The sequence below is a fragment of the Littorina saxatilis genome, linkage group LG9 (assembly GCF_037325665.1).
Source record: "Littorina saxatilis isolate snail1 linkage group LG9, US_GU_Lsax_2.0, whole genome shotgun sequence".
Taxonomy (NCBI): domain Eukaryota; kingdom Metazoa; phylum Mollusca; class Gastropoda; order Littorinimorpha; family Littorinidae; genus Littorina; species Littorina saxatilis.
In genome coordinates this window covers 54,673,903-54,688,902 of record NC_090253.1, presented here as the reverse complement: position 1 = coordinate 54,688,902, position 15,000 = coordinate 54,673,903, and the positions used below count along the sequence as shown (strand labels likewise).

The window sequence follows — 15,000 nt, the reverse complement described above, 5'->3', positions numbered from 1 at the left end:
TTTGGTTGCGTAAGTGTTTCTCCATAAGCATCTCTACGTCTTTGTTTGCGTACAAAAGTGCGTGCGTGCATGTGTGGGGGTTTCTGTGTCGGTTTGTCTCACTGTGTGTATGTCTGTCATTTTGTCGGTATGTTTGTGTATGTCTTTGTGTGTGTGTGTGTGTGTGTGTGTGTGTGTGTGTGTGTGTGTGTGTGTGAGTGTTTGCGTGCGTGCGTGCGTGCGTGCGCGCGCGCGCGTGTTTGTGTGTGTGTGTGTGTGTGCGCGTGTGTGCGCGCGTGTGTGCGTATGTCTGTGTGTGTGTGTGTGTGTGTGATTGCAATTATTCCTCCTTTTTACATTTAGTCAAGTTTTGACTAAATGTTTTAACGTAGAGCGGAAAATCGAGACGAGGGTCGTGGTGTATGTGCGTGTGTGTATGTGTGTGTGTGTAGAGCGATTTAGACTAAACTACTGGACCGATCTTTATGAAATTTGACATGAGAGTTCCTAGGTATGATTTCACCACACGTTTTTTTCAGTTTTTTGATAAATGTATTTGATGACGTCATATCCGGCTTTTCGTGAAAGTTGAGGCGGCACTGTCACGCTCTCATTTTTCAACCAAATTGGTTGACATTTTGGTCAAGTAATTTTCGACAAAGCCCAGACTTCGGTATTGCATTTCAGTTTGGTGGCTTAAAAATTACTTAATGACTTTGGTCATTAAAAATCTGAAAATTGTAAAAAAAATATTTCTTTTTATAAAACGATCCAAATTTACGTTCATAGTAATGTCCATCATTTTCTGATTCCAAAAACATATAAATATGTTATATTTGGATTAAAAACAAGCTCTAAAAATTAAAAATTTAAAAATTATCATCAAAATTAAATTTTCGAAATCAATTTAAAAACACTTTCATCTTATTCCTTGTCGGTTCCTGATTCCAAAAACATATAGATATGATATGTTTGGATTAAATACACGCTCAGAAAATTAAAACGAAGAGAGGTACAGAAAAGCGTGCTATCCTTCTCAGCGCAACTACTACCCTGCTCTTCTTGTCAATTTCACAAAAACAAACAGATAATGACGTCATTTTAAGTGGCACAAACGTGTACATGAATGCCTTCCCTTTCGAATGATTTACAGTTATATAATTTCTGTCAAGCGGTTTAAGTTTTATGTCCGTTTTATGAACCCAACCCTCAAAACAATTGTTACCCAGGTCTGTCGAGAGTCCGCCCTCAGTCCTACACCATCTAGGGACAGTGACAGACCCGTCGTTTCCCTACTGTTTCATCCCCACAACATGCCAGTAAGCAGAATCCTGAAATCAAACTGGCACATCCTTCAAGGAAGTGACTCTGTTGGTTCGATCTTTGCTCAAAAACCACTCTGTGCTTTCAGAAAAGACCGCAGCGTTCGCGACCTCTTGGTGAGATCCCGTCTTCGCAGTCCCACCAACCCCACAGCCCCTGGGACATTTCCTTGTTCCAAACGAAATTGCAAATCTTGTCCCTTCCTCCACCCTGACACCTGCCTCCAAGGCCCTCGTGGCTCCTTCACGGTCAAGAGAACGTTTGACTGTCAAAGTCACAACATTGTCTATGCGATCGTCTGCCTCTCTTGTCGCCAGATTTATATCGGAGAAACCGCGCGCACCCTTGAGGTGCGTTTCTCCGAGCATCTGGCCGACATCCGTCATTCCCGCAATAGGCCAGTATCCCTTCACTTCACCGCCGCTGGTCACTCACTTAATCATGTCAGAGTCATGGCTCTGTGGCAAGTACGTGGCGACTCCTTCGAGCGCAAATTCAGGGAGTCCCACATCATTTCATCCCTCGGCACTACCTGCCCCGATGGAATTAACATTCGCCGTTAATTCATTCATCTCAACCTTCCCCCCGCTGTTCCACCTTGTGTGTATGTGTGTGTGTGTGTGCGCGTGTGTGTGTGTGTGTGTGTGTTTGTGTGTGTCCGCACGGGTACGTGAGTCTCCTCTTTCGTTCCCTTTCACGCAACCCCCCCCCCCCCCACATTTTGTTTGGTCTACAGACCTCAAAACTGCCGCTTTTCATTCCCCTCGGGTAGCTTCCCTTGCTTCTCTGTCTTTGTCACCTGTTGGTTTGTGCAGTGTAGTTGTTTTGTCAGTTGTTCTCCTCTTTATTTGTTCTATCGTCTTTCTTCTTTTTTGTGTGTGTACTTTTGTGTTTTTGTGCCTGAAGAAGACCCTTAGGTCGAAACGTCGCCGTTATTCGTTCCGTGTTCGTCATTTTAACGTGAGTACATTGCTTTTTGGTCTCTTTAAGAATAGTAACGCCAAAGAAGGAAAACATACACACAAACCAACGTTTTTCTCACCGGTGGTTTGGAATATTGCCCCAAAACTTTCGATTTAGTGTTGTGGTGTTAAAATCTATCAGAAAAAAGTGTTTGCGAACGTGACGCCAAAAAGTAACCAAAACGGTCCTTAGCCGACTGACTACAACCTCTGCAACCCTCTTCAGTCAGCGTATAGGGCTGGCCACAGCACCGAGACTGTTTTGCTTCGTGTTGTGAATGACATTCTTTCTGCTCTGGATAATGATGACCTATCAGTTCTGCTTCTCTTGGATAACTCAGCTGCGTTCGATACGATCGATCACTCTGTTCTGCTCTCTCGTCTCGAATCTGTTTTTGGCATTCACTCTACCGCTCTTCACTGGTTTAGTTCATATCTACAGGGCCGTAGTCAGTATGTGTCTGTCAATAATCTCTCATCTCCTCCATCCCCTCCGTCTGTTTCGGCGTTCCCCAGGGATCAGTTCTAGGCCCAGTTTTATTTGTACTATACACCACTCCTCTCTCTGCCGTCATCAAGCAACACGCAGTCAATCACTACCTCTTTGCAGACGACACACAACTCCAACAAGCATGCAAGCCTACAGAAATCCAAGCGATGACGCACACTCTCCAAATCTGCACTTCAGGTATTAAATCATGGATGACAAACAATATGCTCAAGTTAAATGATGACAAGACTGAATTTCTTCTTTTCTCTGGAGCTTCCTCTTCGATCACTTCCCTTCCAGCCTCCATCACAGTAGGTTCTAGTGACATTTCTCTCTCTGATAGTGCTAGGAATCTTGGGTTCATCATGGACTCCCACCTCTCAATGAAACAACACATCAAAAAAGTCTGTCAGACATGTTACTTTGAGATCAGAAGAATAGGTTCCATAAGAACATTTCTCACTGTTGATGCCACTAAAACTCTCGTTACATCCTGCATTCTGTCCAGATTAGATTACTGCAACTCCCTTCTCATAGGCTGCCCTGACTCCACTCTCCAACCCTTGCAAAAAGTACAACACTCTGCTGCACGTCTCATTTTCAGAGCACAGCATCGACAACCCTGCACTCCTCTCATGAAAGAACTTCACTGGCTTCCTGTATCTGAACGTATTAGGTATAAAGCTGCCTGCTTCTGCTACAATATCATCTCTGAATCGGCACCTGCCTATCTTTCTGAACTGGTCTCTCTCTACACTCCCTCTCGCACCCTTCGTTCTTCTGATGATGCTCGACTTCTCTGTCAAGGTCGCTTTAAACGCAAGGCTCATGGCTTCCGCACGTTTTCGTATTATGGACCTCAGTTATGGAATTCACTCCCCTTTCAATTACGTCACTCTCCATCCATTTCATCTTTTAAGTCCAATTTGAAAACTCACTTGTTCCAACAACACTACGGATAGTTCCTTAGTATAGAGTCTGGGGATGTGAGATGTGCATGATGTGTTGTTTGAATCTGACAGTGATTGTATGATTTTTGTATATGTATGTATTGTTGTCCCGCGCTTTGAACTTTTGATAAGGCGCTTTATAAATGCCCGTTATTATTTATTATTATTATTATAGACACACAGGCGCACGCGCGCGTGCCTATTCACATGGATTACCTGTCGTATGATTAGTAACGTCCGTTGTAACCGCGACCCAAGTATGAACCTTAGATAGAAAAACATTCACAACAGTTAAATTGCAGCAATGAAAACGCTTCAGCCTTTCCACTCTTTTAATGCAGTCCCCGCGCATGAATTTGTTTGTTTGTTTGCTTAACGCCCAGCCGACCACGAAGGGCCATATCAGGGCGGTGCTGCTTTGACATAATTATAACGTGCGCCACACACAAGACAGAAGTCGCAGCACAGGCTTCATGTCTCACCCAGTCACATTATTCTGACACCGGACCAACCAGTCCTAGCACTAACCCCATAATGCCAGACGCCAGGCGGAGCAGCCACTAGATTGCCAATTTTAAAGTCTTAGGTATGACCCGGGCGGGGTTCGAACCCATGACCTCCCGATCACGGGGCGGACGTCTTACCACTAGGTCAACTGTGCCGGTCGCGCATGAATGAATGATGACAAACGTGTGCCCTCCAGCAAAAGATAGCACACAGCATGTTCTTCTTGCTCCCTAATTTATACCAATGAAATAATCGTAAAACAAAGCGTAATATCAATTAAAACCTTACAAGTCATTGTGTGTTCCCCTGGAATCTGCATATGGCTGCCTGAATGGCTGGGGAAAAACGGTCATACACGTACACATCCACTCGTGCAAAAACATGAGTGAACGTGGGAGTTTCAGCCCATGAACAAAGAAGAAGAAGTCACTGTGTGTTAATCTGGGAGACGTTCAAACAAGGAAGGGGTTAGGCCTAAAAAAAAAAATAGGTGTGGTTACGGTAACCCGACCTACCCTATTTTTAGGGGCCGACCCTATAACTTTTTATTACATTTGTCAATAAAACCAAACAAAAAACAAAACGAGTGCAGAAAACGCAATGAAAGCGAAAGCGCCCGAGTCGCACACTTATTTCCCTGTCAAGTAGGGTTAATTTGTACACATTACAAAAAAAAAAGTTAAAAAATAAAAGGGATTGCCTACCTTCCTACCCTATTTTTGGGGGGTATGTTACCGTAACCACACCTATTTTTTTTTTGCCTTACAAACAAAAAAAGTCAAGAAATAATAACAGCGCTCTTCCTTCTCCTTTTCACTCTCTGTCTTCAGAAGGAAACATACAAACCTTCAGAAACTTCATATCATCAAGAAAAACAACCCAAATATCAACGAGACTATTAATCTTTTCAAAACGCGTATGAATTTGTTTGTTTTGACTCCGTGCTTTTGCGATGCAAGTGAATAAACTGAAATGCACAACAGCGGTATATGTATCAGTAAACGAAAATGAAAGTTTAAGAGACGTAAACTTTCGCATAAGGAAACTTTTCCAACAACCAACCATTCTTGTTTTTGTTTTATTCTGAATTTTGGAACGTTGGCAGTCTCTTTGTTTTTGAAACTTTTCTAAATCATTGACAATAAAAAGTGTCACTAAGCTAAATCAATTGAACATTTCTGAGAGCCCCTCAGTGTTTTAAGAGTGCTACCTATTATTCTATTGTTTCTTAAAGGCACAGTGCAGCTCACAGCCTTCGTTTTGCGTTTTTGTTGCAGCTGAGTGCATTTACAGTTCAAAAATCCTCCTATGGTAGTAAAACAAACCCAAAACTACCCAACGACGACATCTGTGAAGCTCGACAGTTTCTTATTCACGCGAGTGAATAAATTAACCTAGTTATTACGTGGTGTTTGGTCGGAGTTCGATTCAACTGAGGGATTCCGGCCTCCATTTTGTTTTACACAAACTCATGATGACGTCTGACATAGTTTGCTAGTGACGTGTCTTTTCAGTTGTGCATGATGTGCATGTGGTGATCTACCTGATCTAAATTTAGATCCAAAAATAGGCCAAGAACAGCCGGGTCCGAGTACGAAATTAATTCGTGAACAAATCGCAGTTCTTGACTCTTTGGGTGCAAGTCAATGAAACTTGGTAGTTCTTCTAACGGATAGCTGCCTGAGGTATAACTAAAAGCCCCAGGGGCTCCGTGCACCTGGATTTGACAAGTTCAGTACCTTTAAAGCTTTTGACAACATGGCTGTTATCAGTAGACGCAAATTGTTGTTGTTGTAAATTACCGCATAACCGTCAGATTCTTGTGACAGTTTGTACCAAAAGCATGATCACATGTGCTTCTGACGTGATTCTGACGAATAATCTGCCCCAAACACCTACACTTTTGTATATTTTTCTCAAACCCGAAGATTATTATTTAGTCCACCACATTACTTTCATTAAGAGAGCTACATCTATGCTCTTTACTCACAGAAATTAAATTACAATTCAATTTACTTTGACATTTTATGCTGTCAAAAATTGGAATTACCTTTTCTTCCTTGTAATGCCAGACAGGTCCGCGTGTGACGTGACGCATAATTATTAGACTCATTGGAAATATGGTTTTCCTTTCTCGGTTTTTCCATCGTTGTATACATTCTTACAAATAAACTTGGACATTAATTTTTTTCTTGGACGACGGAGGTTTAGTGGCCGTAAGTGCATGATTGTACAAAACCATGACGCCGTTTAAGTGGGCGGCTTACTCTTATAACATTTAGTCACATTTTGACCAAATGTGGTTTTTTTACATAGACTGGGAATCGAAACAGGGTGTACGTGTGTGTGTGTGTGTGTGTGTGTATGTGTGTATGTGTGTGTGTGTGTGTGTGTATGTGTGTGTGTGTGTGTGAGTGTGTGTGTGTGTGTGAGTGTGAGAGAGAGTATGTGTGTGTGTGTGTATGTGTGCGTATGTGTGTGTGCACACACCTTATTGTCGCGCTATGTTAACGCTCACTGTCAGATTAAACTGGTCAGTTTATGACACTCACTGTCGTCATCTTCATACTCGGTCTATAAACCCAGTACTCTCACTGTAGCTCAGTATATAGATCCCTCAATAATTCAGTGAACCAATCAGAACGGAGAGATCTGACTAACTACTGCGCGCCCACGTTCGACTCAAACAAAAGCATTTGCATGTGGCCTACATTTTTTTCTCTAGCATTTCTACAATATTTTAGCATGTTGTATTGCTTTTGAAGCCTAGAAAAAGAAGGGAGTTATGGTGCATTTTTGAAACAAGCGAGTGAAAGTGATAACCACAGGATTTTGTGCTCAGTTTTACTTTCGTGACTCGCACGCTTCGAAACGTGCATCATAACTCGCTTATTTTATCATATTTGTGGCTCAAAACTTAGTATAACGTGAGAAAATACTGTGAAGATACTAAAACAACAACAGCATTACATGCACATACTTTAGTTTTAGGTCGGGACTGGTCGCTCTGTAATTAGTCAGAGCGGAAGTGAGCCACAGTGAGAGCTTTGAATGTACTTTCGATTCAATGACAATTGTCCGCATGATCAAGTAATCACTACTGCGGCCAGTTAGTTTGTATTCAGTTACGAACACGGAACTGGTTCTACTACTTTTAATTTTTTTTTGCTTTCCTAGACTGAGGCAAACCTACTGACAACAAAAGGGACTTTACTCTGGTAAATGGGATGTTAGTTGGTTGTCCCATAAATAAATTCTGCGTTACTACGGAAAAATGGCAAGCAGTGGTCTATATATTGTGCCAGTCAGTGTTTGGTATAAGGTGGTACAGTAACACAAACTCTCAGCAGAACCAGGCGCCATAACACACACAGTCATGCACTCTGCAGGCTGCAGAGTAATTATAAGGTGGTATGACACACACACTCTGTAGAAAGACTGAGAGGCGGTCTAACACAAACACTCAACAGAACCAGGCAGTATGACACACACACTCAACAGAGAGACTGAGGCGGTATATAACACAAACACTCAACAGAACAAGGCGGTATGACACAAACACTCAACAGAACAAGGCGGTATGACACACACACTCAACAAAATGAGGCGGTAGGACACACACACTCAACAGAACAAGGCGGTATAGGACACACACACTTTGTAGAGAGACTGAGGCGGCATAACACAAACATTTAACAGAACAAAGGGGTATGACACACACATTCAACAGAACAAGGCAGTATGACACATACAATCTGTAGGGAGACTGAGGCGCGGTCTAACACAAACACTAAACAGAACAAGGCGGTATTACACAAACACTCAACAGAACAAGGCGGTATTACACAAACACTCAACAGAACAAGGCGGTATGACTGTGACAAACACACTCGACAGAACAAGGCGGTATACACACACACACTCAACAGAACAAGGCGGTATGACACACACACTCTGCAGAGAGACTGAGGCGGTCTAACACTGACACACACTCAACAGAACAAGGCGATATTACTCACACACTCTACAGAGAGATTGAGGCGGTATGACACAAACACTCAACAGAACCAGGCAGTATGACACACACACTCAACAGAGAGACTGAGGCGGTCTAACACAAACACTCAACAGAACAAGGCATATCTCATATTTTCAATAACATGAAAGTATGAGAACAGACACTCAACAGAACATGGCGGAATGACACAACACTCAACAGAGAGACTAAGGCGGTCTAACCCGGCACACACACTCAACAGCTGAACAAGGCAGTATAACTGTCACACACTCTGCAGAGAGACTGTGGCGGTCTAACACAAACACTCAACAGAAAAAGGCGATATGACACACACACTCAACAGAACATGGCGGTATGACACACACACACTCAACAGAACAAGGCGGTATGACACACACACTCAATAGAACAAGGCGGTATGACACACACAATCTCTAGAGAGACTGAGGCGGTATAACACAAACTCTAAACAGAACAAGGCAGTATAGCACAAACACTCAACAGAACATTAATCAATCAATCAATCAATCAATGAGTCTTATATCGCGCATATTCCGTGGGTACAGTTCTAGGCGCTCTGCAGTGATGCCGTGTGAGATGAAATTTTATACGGCCAGTAGATTGCAGCCATGTCGGCGCATATTTACCTTTCACGGACTATTATTCCAAGTCACACGGGTATAGGTAGACAATTATTAATTGTGTCTAAGCAATTTTGCCAGGAAAGACCCTTTTGTCAATCGTGGGATCTTTAACGTGCACACCCAATGTAGTGTACACGGGGGGAGGTTCGGACACCGAAGAGAGTCTGCACACAAAGTTGACTCTGTGAAATAAATTTCCGCCGAACCTGGATCGAACTCACGCTGACAGCGGCCAACTGAATAGAAATCCAGCGCGCTACCAACTGAGCTATATTCCCGCCCCAGTAAGGCAATATGACACACACACTCAACAAAACAAGGCGGTATGACACACATACTGAACAAAACAAGGCGGTATGACACACACACTCAACAAAACAAGGCGGTATGACACACATACTCAACAGAACATGGCGGTATGACACACACACTCAACAGAACAAGTCGGTATGACACACACTCAACAGAGAGACGGAGGCGGTCTAACACAAACACTCAAGTTAGAACGAGTAATTACAATTAACAATTGTGGAGATTTCTTTGCTGATGTCTTTTAATTTTTAATTTTGTGAAACAAATTGTTTTACCATAGTTGCATTCAGTCTGCTACAAGTATGAGCACAACCCTTTTTTTTCTTTTTTTTTTCTTTCTTATTTGTTCAAGGCGGAAGGTATTGAAGGTATTTTTCTTTTCTCAATCAAATTTTCATATTTTCAATAACATGATAGATAAATAAACGAATATAATATTCATCATAATACTTAATAAAAAAAAAATTAAATGAAAAAAAATCCTACCATTAATTTACTCTTTTAGAGAGACTGAGGCGGTCTAACACAAATATTCAACAGAACAAGGCAGTAGAAAACAAACACTCAACAGAACAAGGCGGTATGACACACACTCTGTAGAAAGACTTGGGATACAATCTTTTTTTATTTATTTTTTTCTCACTCAATCATGTAGGGTTAGGGTTAGGGTTAGGGTTAGGGTTAGGGTTAGGGTTGGGTTTAACTTTTTTTCGTTTTTATTTTCCTTTCTTTTTTTTTTTTTTTTAAATGCGAGGAGCATCCTTCTTCATAGTTTGTTTTCTTTTCTTAATAAAATTCTGATATTTTTAAGTACATGATAAATAAACAAATATCATTACAATCACTAGTAAAATGTCAAAAATCATACCATAAATGGACTTACAGACCTATGAAGAAGGATGCTTCCCTCTTTTACGAAAGAAAAAAACCCAAGTAAAACTTAACATAACCCTAATTCTAACCCTAACCCTAACCCTAACCCTGCATGCAACTGAGAAAAAAAATAAAATTCTATCCTGAGTCTTTCTACAGAGTGTGTGTGTGTCATACAGCCTTGTTCTGTTGAGTGTTTGTGTTAGACCGCCTCAGTCTCTCTAAGAGAGTAAAGTGATGGTATGATTTTTTTAAATTTTTAATTTTTATTTAAATGTTATATGATTAATATTATATTCGTTTATCTATCATGTTATTGAAAATTTTAGAATTTGATTAAGAAAAGAAAAATACCTAATGTTTGTGTTAGACCGCCTCAGCCTCTCAGTTGAGTGTGCGTGTCCTACCGCCTTGTCTCTCTGTTGAGTTTGTTTGTCAAACCGCCTTGTTCTGTTGAGTTTGTTTGTCAAACGGCCTTGTTCTGTTGAGTGTTTGTGTTATACCGCCTCAGTCTCTCTACAGATTGTGTGTGTCATACCGCCTTGTTCTGTTGAGTTTGTTTGTCAAACCGCCTTGTTCTGTTGAGTTTGTTTGTCAAACGGCCTTGTTCTGTTGAGTGTTTGTGTTAGACCGCCTCAGTCTCTCTGTAGAGTGTGTCACAGTCATACCACCTTGTTCTGTTGAGTGTGTGTGTGTCATTCCGCCTTGTTCTGTACAGTGTTTGTGTTAGACCGCCTCAGTCTCTCTGTTGAGTGTGTGTGTCATACCACCTTGTTCTGTTGAGTGTTAATGTGTTATTCCGCCTTGTTCTGTTGAATGTTTTTATGTTAGACTGCCTTGTTCTGTTGAGAGTGTGTGTGTCATACTGCCTTGTTCTGTTGAGTGTGTGTTTTATATCGCCTTGTTCTGTTGAGTGTTTGTGTAAAACCGCCTCAGTCTCTCTACAGATTGTGTGTGTCATACCGCCTTGTTCTGTTGAATGTTAATGCTATACTGCCTCAGTTAATCTACAGATTGTGTATGTCATACCTCCTTGTTCAATTGAATATTTGTGTTATACCGCCTCAGTCTCTCTACAGATTATGCGTGTCATACCACCTTGTTCTGTTGAGTGTTTGTGTTATACCACCTTGTTCTGTTGAATGTTTATGTTATACCGCCTCAGTCTCTCTACAGATTGTGTGTGTCATACCGCCTTGTTCAATTGAATGTTTATGTTATACCACCTCAGTCTCTCTACAGATTGTGTGTGTCATACCGCCTCAGTTGTTCTGTTGAGTCGGTTCAGTTGTGTTATACCGCCTTGTTCTGTTGAGTGTTTGTGTTATACCGCCTTGTTCTGTTGAGTGTTTGTGTTATACCGCCTTGTTCTGTTGAGTGCCGGTTTGTGCTATAGCACCTTGTTCTGTTGAATGTTTATGTTATACCGCCTCAGTCTCTCTACAGATTGTGTGTGTCATACCGCCTTGTTCTGTTGAGTGTTTGTGTCATTCCGCCTTGTTCTGTTGAGTGTTTGTGTTATACCGCCTTGTTCTGTTGAGTGTTTTTGTTATACCGCCTTAATTGTTCTGTTAAGTGTTTGTACGTGTCACACCGCCTTGTTCTGTTGTGTGTTTGTGTTATACCGCCTTGTTCTGTTGAATGTTTATGTTATACCGCCTTAGTCTCTCTACATATTGTGTGTGTCATACAGCCTGGTTCTGTTGAATGTGTGTTTTATACCGCCTTATTCTGAAGTCTGCAGGGGAGTGTGTGTGTTATGGCGCCGGGTTCTGCTTAAGTGTGTGTGTTACCACCATATACCAAGCACTGACTCATGGCACATATGTAAATATAGACCACTGCTTGCCAATTTGCCGTAGTAACGTAGAATGTATTTATGGGACAACCAACTAACATCCCATTTACCAGACTAAAGTCCTTTTTGTTGTCAGTAGGTTTGCCTCAATTTAGGAAAGCAAAAAAAATTAAATGTAGTAGAACCAACTTGGCGGTTAGTTCCGTGTTCGTAACTGAATACAAACGAACTGGCCGCAGTAGGGATTACTTGATTATGCAGACAATTGTCATTGAATCGAAAGTACATTCAAAGCTCTCACTGTGGCTCACTTCCGCTCTGACTAATTACAGAGCGACCAGTCCCGACCTAAAACTAAAGTAGGCCTATGTGCATGTAATGCTGTTGTTGTTTTAGTATCTTCACAGTATTTTCTCACGTTATACTAAGTTTTCAGCCACAAATATGATAAAATAAGGGAGTTATGATGCACGTTTCGAAGCGTGCGAGTCACGAAAGTAAAAAGCACGAAATCCTGTGGTTATCACTTTCATTCGCTTGTTTCAAAAATGCACCATAACTCCCTTCTTTTTCTAGGCTTCAAAAGCAATACAACATGCTAAAATATTGTAGAAATGCTAGAACAAAAAAAATGTAGGCCACATGCAGGTGCTTTTCGCTTTGAGTCGAACGTGGTCGCGCAGTAGTTAGTCAGATCTCTCCGTTCTGATTGGTTCAATTAATGTATATTCGCTGTGAAGGTTAACGCTCAGCATTGAGGGATCTATATACTGAGCTACAGTGAGAGTACTGGGTTTATAGACCGAGTATGTAGATGACGACAGTGAGTGTCATAAACTGACCAGTTTAATCTGACAGTGAGCGTTAACATAGCGCGACAATAAGGTGGAGTGAGTGTGCGTGTGTGTGTGTGTGTGTGTGTGTGTGTGTGTGTGTTTGTGTGTGTGTGTGTGTGGATGTGTGTGTACGTGTGTGTGTGTGTGTGTGTGCATGTGTGTGGTTATGTGTGTGCATGTGTGTGTGTCTGTGTGTGCGTACGTGCGTGTGTGTGCGTGCTTGAGTGCATGCAAGCGTGCGGCGCGCGCGCGTGTGTGCCCGGCCTGTGCGTGTGTGTGCGTGTATATATGTGTGTGTGTATGCGTGCGTGCGTGCGTGCGTGCATGCGTGCGCGCGTGTGTGTGTATGTGTGTGGGTGTGTGTGTGCCAGTGTGTGTGTGTGTGTGTGTGTGTGTGTGTGTGTGTGTGTGAGTGTTTCTTCAGAATTTGTTGCACATAAAAATACGTAGACATACTCACGTGACAAATTTAACTTACACGTTTAGTTACACAAATGCATACTAACACACGGACATACGCACGCACGAATGCACACACACACACACACACATTATAACACACACACACACACACACACACACACACTCGCACATACACACACATACACACACACGCACACACGTACACCTAGTCATTAATTGGCAAATATCTTTAGCTCCTAATCCTACTTTCACTTTTAGACTGAACCAAAAGTACGCTGAGGTAACTCTTGCGCAGTAAGACAGCACTTACGGTTCTTGATTGACACACTTTTCACAACACTACTGTTTCATTTCCGCGTTCACAACTCTCATCAGAAAATCATCCTGCCTTCAATGTTGTGATCTGTAGACAGCCACAGAAACAGGTATGTGTCGAGAAGCTTGTTACACTACGCTGTGAATACTGTAGAATCTGCTTGTTCGCTTTAGGCTTCCTTTCTGCTGTCAGGTGTGTGTGTGTGTATCGATCTAATCAGTCAGTGTCATCCATTGTGTGTCGCTGCATGTTGTCAATGCTATACAGCGAAGTGGAACTGAAAGTAGGCCATACCTTGACTGACAAGGTTACCCTTCTCGTATACAAGTGTCAAGCGTAAAGAGCATAATTGTAAAGTTATGATGTTGCCGCAATATAAATGCTCATTTATTAGTATATTATTATTATTCTTATACAGAACAGCTTCCTAAAACACGACTGACTACGGAAAAAGAGAGTCAGATACTTTAGCTCTGAATATCTGTGTGTAATTTGGTTTTGATTATTCCGGTAGAGGGTTCCACGTATCTACTTTCTGTTTAGGGTCAGGCACACGTGGAACTGTGTGATGTCATACCACAGAAACACGGTCATATTTTTATTCGACCAGTTACTTATTGGTAACAAATCCTTGAGAAATAAATAGTTTTGTGTGTATAAAGTGCTCTGCTCCAAGTTTTTATGAACAGAGAGAGAGAGAGAGAGAGAGAGAGAGAGAGAGAGAGAGAGAGAGAGAGAGAGAGAGAGAGAGAGAGAGAGAGAGAGAGAGAGAGAGAGAGAGAGAGAGAGAGAGAGAGAGAGAGAAAGAGAGGACAAGGGAAATAATCCTTTATTTGCGATCCCTTGATGCATATACTTCTCTCCCTTGAATTGTTGTAAACCTTTACTCTATTGTCGGTCCAGCAAGTTATGTTTTTACACGGATAACTTCGGATGGCAATACATTTGCCCTTCACTCCTTTTTCAAGAGGGTGGAGGGTGGAGTATTAACATTGCTTTTTTCCGCGTCCGCTATCTCCCCCCCCCCCATCCCCCCCCCCCCACAACCGACCGCTCACTGTTCTCAAGTAAACGTACATCCTCGAGTTGTTGTACACGGTCACAGCAAATCAATCCTGGCTTCTTACCGCATTGATTCAAGACGTTGATCACAGTCTGACTCCGATTCTGTTTATTTTTCTGAAGTTCAAAATTTCAGCTCCTGGTGTAAAGATAACTATTTAGCCCTAAATGTGACAAAAACAAAAGAGCTAGTTATTGACTTTCGCAAAAACCCAGCTACAGTTTCAGATTTATACATAGATGGTGTGAAAGTTGAGCGAGTGACTGAATACAAATATCTCGGTACAGTCATTGACAACAAACTAAATTTCTCCTCAAACACTAAAGCTATCCACAAGAAGTGTCAGTCAAGAATCTACTGCTTACAAAAGCTCAGAAGTCTGAACATCAACAGCCGCATCCTCCAAACATTCTATACTTCATTCATTGAATCCATTCTCACTTTCTCTTTCATCTGCTGGTATGGAGGTCTGTGTGTGAAGAGTAAGAATGTGCTTGGGCGGGTGG

At 41.9% G+C, this 15,000-nt stretch overlaps 2 protein-coding genes across 2 annotated transcripts in view; one reads left to right on the top strand and one right to left on the bottom strand.

The window, feature by feature from the left end:
• LOC138977269 (uncharacterized) overlaps positions 1-15,000 on the bottom strand; it is a 58,921-nt gene that overhangs the window by 7,445 nt on the left and 36,476 nt on the right. The window lies entirely within an intron of this gene.
• LOC138976485 (transcription intermediary factor 1-beta-like) overlaps positions 13,432-15,000 on the top strand; it is a 4,756-nt gene continuing 3,187 nt past the window's right edge. Inside the window, exon 1 of the mRNA XM_070349342.1 lies at positions 13,432-13,540. The gene's annotated coding sequence lies outside the window, so the exon portion shown is untranslated. The remainder of the gene's footprint in view (positions 13,541-15,000) is intronic.